Genomic DNA, 11,264 nt, shown 5'->3' on the forward strand with positions numbered 1-11,264 from the left:
CTCAAACAATCCATCATGGAGATGGAGATTTAACACTTCTTGCTTAAAGATCCTGAATCAATACAATTTTCAGAAGAGAGTGGGCATCCTTCATGGAAATAAACGATTATCGGGAAATCTCATCCACTGTACTTTGGGAATCCGCAATGGTGGTATTAAGAGGAATAATTATATCATAGTCATCATACAAGAAAAAACTGGAACAGGAACTCAAAAGAAATCTGGAAAATATCTGGCAAACCAACTCAAGCAAAACAAAGAGAAATTAATTATACCAGTAGGGAAAAAAGAGAGACACATTTCGTGAATTTTACAGCAAATTATATACCCCTGACAAGGATCCTGACTCAACAGATATTAACACCTTCCTTAATAACATAGAATTACCCTAACTTAATAAAGAACAAGCAGACAAACTCAACACACCATTAACACCCAAGGAACTCCATACAGCACTCAATAAGATGCCAAACCATAAAGCTCCATTACCTGATGACTATCCTGAGTTCGATACACATTTTTGGAATACAATCTTACCACTATTTTTTAGAATGGTCCTTATATTAAACATTACTCAACAATTCCTCCTCACATGAACACAGCCCTCATCTCAGTACTACTGAAACCTGATAAAGACCCAACTCTCTACTCCAGTTACTGCCCCCTATCACTCATCAACACGGACCTAAACATTATCAGTAAAGCACTAGCCACCAGAATGGAAACCGTTCACTCATCACGAATCCATCCAGATCAAACCGGATTCATCAAAGGCCGACACTCATCAAATAGCAGGCGCAGATTATTAAATTTAATTCACTAATTGTACCATTAGACACAGGAAAAGTTTTGATAGAGTAAACTGGAAGTTCTTATTTGGAACGCTATGCAAATTTGGTTTCGGAGAATCGTTCATTCATTGGATAAGAATTCTGTATAGTACACCAATGGCCACAGTTGTTACTCATGGATTAACATCACAGAGTTTCACACTGCACAGAGATACCAGGCAAGGATGCCCACTCTCTCCATCACTTTTTGCTCTGTTCATCGAACCCCTTGCCGCTGCAATAGGTCAAAACATCAACATCAAGGGAATCCAAACCCTCAACACTCACCACAAGATTAGCCTATACACCGGTGATGTGCTGCTGTATCTACAAGAACCATCAAACTCTCTACAAGAAACCATGATGTTCATTAATTCATTCTGCAACATTTCCGACTATGCTATAAATTGGACAAAATCAACAATTCTACCCATATATGCTGATGACTGGAATGCTGCAGCTCAAAACCCACCGCTCCCCATTCCCACTGGTAACATTAAGTATCTGGGTGTAAACATTTCCGCCAGACTGTCAGAGTGGTTTCACCTAAACTTCACTCCATTAATAAAAACAACAGAAGATGACTTAAGCTGCTGATAAACGTACCCATTACATTACATTACATTACATTACATTATTGGCATTTGGCAGACGCTCTTATCCAGAGCGACGTACAACAAAGTGCATACCCATAACCAGGGATAAGTTCGCTGAAAGACCCTAGAGGTAAGTACAATTTCAACTGCTACTTGTAGAACAAAGATAAGGGCAAGGGCCAATTTTTTTTTTTTTTTTTTTTTTTTTTTTTTTGAACAAACAAACAAACAGAGCAAAAGTCACCAAAGTTAACTATCCAAACACTGCTTACCTAGCCAACTAAAATACTGATACACAAGTCACAGAGACAACAATTAAGGTTCACAGGGAGGTAGGGAGGGATGGGGAGAGGTGCTGTTTGAAGAGGTGTGTCTTCAGCTTGCGCTTGAAGGTGGGGAGGGATTCTATAGTTCTGACCTCAACGGGGAGTTCGTTCCACCACCGTGGAGCCAGAACAGACAGTAGTCGTGAGCGTGAGGTGGAGGTTCTGAGAGGGGGAGGTGCCAAGCGGCCTGTGGAGGCTGAACGAAGAGGTCTGGCAGGGGTGTAGGGTCTGATGATTTTTTGCAGATAAGCTGGGGAAGACCCTTTAACTGCTTGGAAGGCTAGCACCAATGTTTTGAATTTGATGCGAGCCATGACAGGCAGCCAGTGGAGGGAAGTAAGCAGGGGGGTGACGTGTGAGTATTTGGGAAGGTTGAAGACCAGACGAGCTGCTGCATTCTGGATGAGTTGGAGGGGTCTGATGGCAGACGCTGGGAGGCCAGCCAAGAGGGAATTGCAGTAGTCCAGGCGGGACAGAACCATCGCTTGGACCAGGAGCTGGGTCGAGTAGGGGGTGAGAAAGGGGCGGATTCTCCGTATGTTGTATAGGAAGAACCTGCAAGACCGGGTCACCGCCGCAATGTTCTCGGAAAGGGACAGTCTGCTGTCCATCACCACGCCGAGGTTCCTTGCACTGGGTGACGGCGTGAGTGTGGTATCCCCGAGGGAAATGGAGAGATCCAGATGGGGAGAGGCATTAGCAGGGATGAATATCATTTCAGTTTTACCTGAGTTGAGCTTTAGATGGTGGTTGTCCATCCAGCTCTGGATGTCCCTCAGGCAAGCGGAGATACGGGCTGAAACCTGCGTATCAGACGGCGGGAACGAGACGAAGAGTTGGGTATCGTCCGCATAGCAGTGGTAGGATAGCCCATGTGCAGTGATCACAGGGCCAAGGGAGCGAGTGTAGAGAGAAAAAAGAAGCGGGCCAAGGACTGAGCCCTGGGGAACTCCTGTGGCGAGGGGCCGAGGTGTCGATACCGAACCAGCCCAGGCAACCTGGAAGGAGCGACCAGAGAGGTAGGACTCAATCCAGTCCAGGGCTGTGCCACAGATGCCCGTTGCTGACAGGGCAGACAGGAGGATGGAGTGATCCACAGTGTCGAAGGCAGCAGAGAGATCTAGAAGAATGAGGACAGAGGAGAGGGAGGCTGCTCGTGCGGCATGAAGTGACTCACTGACGGAGAGGAGCGCAGTCTCTGTCGAGTGGCCCGATCTGAAGCCAGACTGATGGGGGTCTAGCAGGTTGTTGTTAGAAAACCCCTCTCATTAATTGCCAGAATAGCTACTTTAAAAATCATATTTCCACAAATGTATTACCTCTTCACAATGACTCTGACCCAGCCCACCACAAAATGGTTTAATTCACTAAACTCCATAACAAGAAAGTCTACTGGAAAAACACCCCGAATCAAATTGGTCACATTGCGAAGCACAAAACTCAAGGAGGATTAGAAGCCCCAAATTTTCAGAATTATTATCTGGCAAATCAACTACAATATATCACCATTTGGATTCACCCAAACCAACAGAAAAACTCATAGTTAGAAATAGAATAATCACAATGTAAAGACATCTCAGTCTCTGATTTACCATTTCTCAACAACACAATAAAACACCATAATTGCTTTAATAACACCGTAATTTCAACAACCCTGACAGCGTGGTGGAAAATCAACAAAATCTTCAAATCTTCAATGAAACCCTGGAAACCCTTCAACACATGGAAACAAAGTGGTGTCACACACCTCCAACATCTTTTCCAGAATAATGAATTCATTACTTTTCAGAATTTGCTCCAGAAGTTCAACATCGGGAAAGATATATATATATATATATATATATATATATATATATATAGTGTTGTGTAGCACATCAAAGTCAAGATTGCATAAAGCCACCTGTTTGGAGAACATTTTCTTAATGGAACACTACGAGAAGACGGCAGGCTCTGTTGTGTTTGTCACTGTCAGCTTTCCAAAACAGTGCACGAGAGCATGGAACTGTGTAATAACACTTTATATTTTTGATGCTTTAACTTGTGGAATAACCTATGCACTTGAAAGTTGCTTTGGATTAAAAGCGTCTGCCGAATGACTACAATGTAAAATGTAAAAAAAATATTACGCGTTATATTCAAAGACTGTGGGAACAGTGTTGTGGTTTAAGGTTGTTTGTTGCTGCAATTCCTCTCTTGACCATTAGGAGTCCGAAATTACCTATTGTACCTCTCAAGCAGTCAAACTCCAGTGTGGGAGGTCCACAGAGTCCGCAGATTTGTGTGGCGAAAGACAATAAATAAATAAAATAAAATAAAATAAAAAGTTTGGTAGTCGCCATGGTGTACCTATTGCTTGTTCGCCTTGTTCATTGTATTCCGGCATCGTGAGTTGAGTCAATAAGGGAGCAATATAGTCCCCTTCTGTATGGCAACTTAGGATGTAATATACAGTACTGTGCAAAAGTCTTAGGCACCTGTATAACATTCTGTACAGATAAGATTCTTTCAAAAATAATTCAATGAAAGGTCCTTCTCTGAGATAGCCAATGCTGTCCTGCAGAAAGATATATACATATATATCTTTGGCACCCTAGACTTTATTATATATATATGTATATATAATAAAGTATAGGGTGCCAAAGACTGTATTTTGCTTTAGGGGATTTTTCGGTTTGGGATATAAATATACATGCTGTGACTGGATGCTGGGTGTGGAGCACAGTGGTGAGGTACTCACATATAAGGGGTCTCCATCCAACACCTCATTCACCAGGATGATGCAGGGGAATTGCAGGAGCAACACCAGGGTCGACAGAACAAATAACAGACCAAACAGCTTCCCAAAGTGGCAGACTGGAAAGCTGTAAAGACCACAGGAGAGGGAGATTAGAAGAAAACGTGTGAATGGTATGAGAGGGGGGAAAAGAGGCAAGAGGGGAATCAATGGGAATGAGGGGAGAGAGCGGTTAAATTGTGAGACACATCCTAGCTGCACTGCTGCTCATAATAATCATAATAATCAAAAACTTATTCAGAGAACTCAGGATATGTGTTACGCTCACAACAGAGATCAGCACAAGGCTGGAAACACACATTAGGCATCATTTAACGTGAGCCAAACAAATTTGACTGTAAATCATTCGGAAATGTATTTACACAAACAATGTGGGATCTATCAATGTTTTCAGTGTGTCAGTTTGTTAGTAGGATCGGAATGGATTTCACAAGTGCTCTGAACTGCTAGCATCAGGTGCATAAATAAAAAAAACACGGTTGTAAAGCTTGTTTAGTGCTTCTTATGATTCCATTCATACATATTTTGTTTAGATTTGAAAATGAGTGGAAAAATTATTTTAATTAATAAGACAATTGAATATTAGAATTATTTATATCATATAAAAACTTTATTCAACATTAAAATGGGTGGTTTCATTTAGGTAATCCTGATTAATTATAATGCTTAATTTGAGTAGAATATAAATTCCATAAAACATGTAAACAAAGCTAACAGAGAAGGTTCTGAGAACATTCAGCAACATTACCTATAATACTTCCAACGTTTTTAGAATGTTGCACGGAAGAGAAACTACATTCCGAAAATGCTGAAGTAACCTACAATACGGTTCATGTATCATTGTTGTGAGAATGTTAAAAAATGTTACATACAGTCCTTATAAAAATCCATGTGTAAATATTTATGTGATCGAAACCAAACTAACAAATTCCGCGGGATTTATCAAACAACATTTTTTTGTATCCGCGCGTGTATGTGGATACCAATCAATTGTAAACAAAAAGCTTGTGCACAGCACTTATGATTAGCATAAATTAACGCCCCTAAAATACCTAATAAGGAATTCAATGGCAGGCAGTTTAAAGAGATGGTCGGGCCCTCCGCATCCCCGGAATGGCTGCTTGCAGAGGTATAATGCAGAACGAGGTGGCACCTGAAACTACTGCAAATGTAAATTATTCTACAAACACAAAATTATGGGGAGTATACCGGAAGTATACCGGAAGTATCGTTCCTGAAACATCCGCATTACCTCCCTATATTCTGTAACTGTCAGCACTTGGTATCAGTGCAGAGTGAATGTTGGAGAGCTTCCTCACCTGTGCCTGGCTGGAGCGATAGTTGTTCCCCTGTCCATCAGTAATCCATTGGTTGGGGCGGTAATTCCCAAATGCCTTCACCCATTGGGGTCTCCATTCCCTCCTGTGCTCTCTGTTTTGCTGAGCTGTAGTCCTGCAACAAAATCAGAGAGAGCAAAACACTCATTCATCACCGCATTCATTCTCATTCTAAAAACTACTCAATCCCCAAATACGTACTGAAGCTGAAGGATTCAGTATACCCTTGGCTTAGGCGGTAAGAGCAGTCGTCTGGCAGTCGAAGGGTTGCCGGTTTGATCCCACCCTGGGTGTGTCAAAGTGTCCCTGGGCAAGACACCTAACACCTCACTGTTCATGATAAGCTAGTTGGTGCCTTACGTGGCAGCCAATCACCGTTGGTGTGTGTGTGTGAGTATGAATGGGTGAATGAGCAGCATCAATTGTACAGCGCTTTGGATAAAAGTGGGATATACAAATATCCCCTTGTCTCACACTTGACCAATGTTCGTTATATATAAATGACATAGCTAGACATAACAATAGTTAGTTATTGCCATTTTTAATAGAACAGTCAAATCAATGTCCTGTCTGGCAGACAGTCAGAGCTGTTATTTCCATGTACAGGGCATCTTGTTTGCCACTTACAGCTGCTGATGGCCGCCCTGCTTCTGGGACTCCATCAGCTTCAGCTCCCGACCCTTTCCTTCAACAGGAGAGAAACATTGCAAGAACATTTGAATTCTGCTACATAAGAAAACGGCAGATTCCTTTTACAAAATTGTGCTTGGGCATTGATGTATCTTAAATAGCTATTACAGTATATTGTGAGGTGTGCTAGTAGCAGAAAAGTTGCAGAACTCACTTTTCCCACGGAGGGCCTCCTGCTTCTGGAGAAACCAGAGCTTGATGTGAAGGCTGGAGGTCTCTTGACAGCAACCTTCTGAAAAACAGCCTCAGTGAACCTGGAAATAAGACACAAGCACAGAATTAAACCACAACCACTGTAGGTAGACCTGATTGGCTTCTATACTCACGTCTTCCGCAGGCTGCCTGCTGCCATTGGCTGATCTTTCAGGGCCATCTGCAGCTCTTGGGCCACAGCCTGGAGACAACAAGAGGAATGAAGATCCTGCGGTTTGAAGAAGGTTAGTGTGCCCTGAAAGGAGAGATAGCCAATGGTTCACTTGCGGTAACAGTTAAACATTAATTAATGGGTGAAATGCATGCATTAATAATCTATTAAAGCTATGTAAGAAATGGCCAATGATAAACTGCCCTTAGTAACACTGGGCACATGTGATGGATTGCACTGCGCTGATAGTTATGGGACTGATTGTTTACCTGGGCTTTAAAGAAGTAATCTCTGGTTTCTGGCTCCATGATTGTCTTCACTTTCTCTATTCGTAAAAGCAAGCTTCAGGATGTCTCGTGTCCCGCTCTTTTTAATTTGGGATGCGAAGATGGTCCGGCACCTGTGGCCGTGTCCCACCCTTAGCTTTTTTTTATGTGCATGTGTGAGAGTGTGTGTGTGTGTGTGCGTGAGTGTGTGCGTGGGTGTGTGTGTGGACCCCCCTGTCCCCGGTGCGTTGATACCTCTGGGGTGGTTGAGTGTGGGCTAGCCTGTGCTGTATGGGCAGGCTCAGGAGAGGGTCCGAGAGTGAGCACGGGGGGGTGGGGGAGAGGGCACTTACCAGTGTGGGGTGTAGTGGGTTTAAGTGTCCGCACTGCACTGTGACCCACTACCCCACACTCTGGTAAGTACCCCCCCCCCCCCCAGGACCAAGGCCACCTCTCTGAGTGGTACCCCACTTGCTTCTGCCATTCCACTGACCACTTCCTCATCCTCTCACTGCTTTAACACAAAAATCTCACCTATTGTACCTTTAAACAATTGTCTATGCCAGCTAAAGCTGACTTAAGTATGTTTTATCTGTGATGCCTGTCTTCATTTTTCAATGTTTTATATGAATTGTGAATGAAATGATTTTACACTGTGAATGTGCACACGACTAGGCCCAATGCCATGTGTCCTTCCCTGTTTCCATAACAATGGATAATGTCATTAACGCCCTGCTGCACTCCCAAGGCGCCCTGCAGAAGGCCGTGGCAGAACTGTGTCAGAAGTCCAGCCTGGCGACACCCCACAGAACCCCAAAAGACGTGCTGCTGAAACAGACACCCGACGATGAAGTTGAGGCCTACCTCGAAACGTTTGAATGGGCGGCTTACCTGGAAAAATGGCCCCAAGACGCCTGGGGCTCCATCCTGGCACCATTCCTCAGCGGGGAAGCCCAGAAAGCCTACTGGGGCCTACCTCCGGCTGAAGCCCACGACTACCCCACCCTGAAAGCCGCAATTTTAGCCCAGTATGGCTACAGCCTCCCAGCCAGGGCACAGCGGTTCCACCAGTGGACCTACGACCCCGCCCTCCCAGCACGAGGCCAGGTGATGGCCCTGGGGAGGCTAACCAGAAGCTGGTTAATCGAGGGTGACGGGCCACCCCTACTCGACCGGGTGGTGTTGGACCGCTGTGTCTGAGCACTGGCCCCAGAAATCAAGAAGAAATCGCTCCATTGATGCCCTCGTCAACCTCCTAGAGAACCACCAGGTGGCGCAAGAGGTGGTCAGGGGGACAAAAATGGACAGCCCGCAAAGACCTCCAATCGCTGTCCGACCTGAGCCGCGAACCAGACCGAGGTGGAAGGACCCGAGGAGTCCATGGCCACTGCACCCTAGATGGGCCGACCCTGCCACTACCTCACCACGTACTGGGCCCACAAGGGCACTACTGCCCCAAGGCTACCCGTCCGGATAGGGGGCCAAGGTGGACTCCGGGAGTGCCATTACCCTGGTGAGGTCGACCCTAGCAGGGGAGAGACGGGGCGAAGACATCGCCGTCACCTGCATCCACGGCGATGTACGATGCTACCCCACCACCGAGGTAACCATCATCACCCCTAGGGGCCAATTCACTGGAACCCGCCGAAAGGGCCACCGGGAACCACACCTGGTTTGGATAGCCCCTGCTGGGGAGACTGATGAGGAGGAGACCCCACCCCCAGGGGGGAGAAGACAGACGACGCGACCCCCCACAGAGAGCATGGATACAGCCCCAGAGGGACTGGACTCACAGCAACCCCTTGCGGCGGAAGGGGGTAGCACAGGCGGATTTGTTCCAACCCGAGTTAGAAAGGGCCCCAACGGATTTTGGCTCCGCCCAGCTGCAAGACCCCCTCCTCGCCCAGGCCTGGAGAGCAGCCGCCTACATTGAGGGCGTCCCACAAGGTGGGGTGAGTAGACCGGCCTCCCCGTATTTCAAAGTGCAGAATGGCTTGCTATATCAAACCTGTACCGTTAACCAGGGAGAGATAGATCAGCTCCTGGTACCCCAGACCCACACCTCCAAGGTGCTCTATCTCGCCCACACCCACCTGTTGGGGGTCCACCTGGGACGGGAGAAGACGTACGAGCGGATCCTGTCCCGGTTCTACTGGCCCGGCATCAAACGAGCCGTGGAGGACGGCGGAGTGTCAACTTCACAGCCCCGGGGAGACGTATCGCAATCCACTAATCCCTCTCCCCATTATAGATGTGCCCTTCCGCCGAATCGCCATGGACATAGTGGGACCCCTACCCAAGTCCAGCCGAGGGCACCGTGAGTAAAATGATAACAACTGATGGTAAGGACTGGGACCATTTATTACCCTACTTACTGTTCTCCATATGTGAGGTCCCACAGGCATCTACGGGGTACGCCCCCTTTGAGCTGCTATATGGGAGATGGCAACGAGGGCTACTGGACCTCGCGAAGGAGGCATGGGAGCAGCAGCCGTCCCGACAGCGCACCCTCCTGGAACATGTGGAGGCTATGGACCAGCAGATGGCGAGGATCTGGCCAATGGTCCGGGAACACATGGAGCAGGCCCAGGTGGAGCAGGCTCGACTGTACAACAGGGATGCCCAGGTGCAGGAATTCCAGCCGGGAGACGAGGTCATGGTGCTGAGTGCAAGTTTCTGGCCAAATGGCACGGCCCCTACGAGGTGGTAGCCAAAGTCGGCCCAGTGAACTACACAGTAAGACAGGTGGGGAGGAGACACCAGCTACAAAAATATCACATTAACCTGTTAAAGAGGTGGCACGAACCTGTGTCAACAGGTGGCGTCACCGGAACCCCGGAAGTGGCCACCGGAGACCGGCTAACCGACCGGCAACGACAAGAGCTCCAGGAGATGGTAAGCCAACACCGTGACGTGTTTTCCTACCTCCCGGGCCGGAGTACGAGGGTCCAACACAACATCGTCGGAGCCAGGGAGGAGGGTTCGACTGCGGCTCTACCGGATCCCGGAGGCGAGAAGGCAGGCCATCCGGGAGGAGGTGGCGAGGATGCTGGACCTGGGGATAATAGAGGAATCCCGAAGCGCCTGGTCCAGCCCGGTAGTATTGGTCCCAAAACCGGAAGGAAGTTGGCGGTTTTGTAATGACTTCCGGCGGCTGAATGAAATCTCACGGTATGACACCTACCCCATGCCCCGGGTAGACGAGCTGATCGAGCGGCTGGGACCCGCTCGCTACATCAGTACTCTGGACCTCACCCAGGAGTACTGGCAGGTACCTCTGACCCCGCAGGCAAGGGAGAAGACAGCCTTCGCCACCCCGGACGGCCTGTTCCAGTATGGGGTTCTACCCTTTGGAGTGCATGGAGCCCCCGCCACCTTCCAACGGCTCATGGACAACCTACTGAGGCCCCACAGGGAGTATGCCGCCACTTATCTCGATGATATTGTCATCCACAGTGCCGATTGGGAGAGCCACCTCAGGAGTCTGGAGGCTGTGCTGGGGGCACTCCGGGAGGCCGGCCTAACAGCTAACCTGGCTAAATGTCGCCTGGGCCTGGAGGAGGCCGACTACCTAGGCCACACCTTGGGACGAGGGTGCGTCCGGCCCCAGAGCCAGAAGGGATCGCACACTGGCCACAACCCACCACAAAGAGGCAAGTTTGCACGCTACTGGGCCTAGTGGGGTACTATCGCCAGTTTATCCCAGACTTCGCGACCAGAGCGCCCCCCCCTGCACGAGCTGACCAAGAAGGACCAACGGCACACGGTGAAATGGTCTGAAGATGTCGACCACAACGTAAAAACCATGAAATTAAAGCTGAAAATCTGCACATTAATCATGGTTGTTTTATTTGAACTGTTTTTTTTTTTTTGCTGTAGTACAGTGAACACAAGAAAAAGTATGTTTCTGTCCAAAGGTCTGTCCGAAAGTATGTTACTGTTGAGGTCTTTGTGTGTGTGTGTGTGTGTGTGTGTGTGTGTGTGTGTGTGTGTGTGTACGCCCCCGTGTGTGTGTGTGGGTTATTGAGCAACAACACAAGGCGTTGCCCGTCAACACAATT

Source organism: Conger conger, chromosome 14 (genome assembly GCF_963514075.1).
Source record: "Conger conger chromosome 14, fConCon1.1, whole genome shotgun sequence".
Classification (NCBI taxonomy): Eukaryota; Metazoa; Chordata; class Actinopteri; order Anguilliformes; family Congridae; genus Conger; species Conger conger.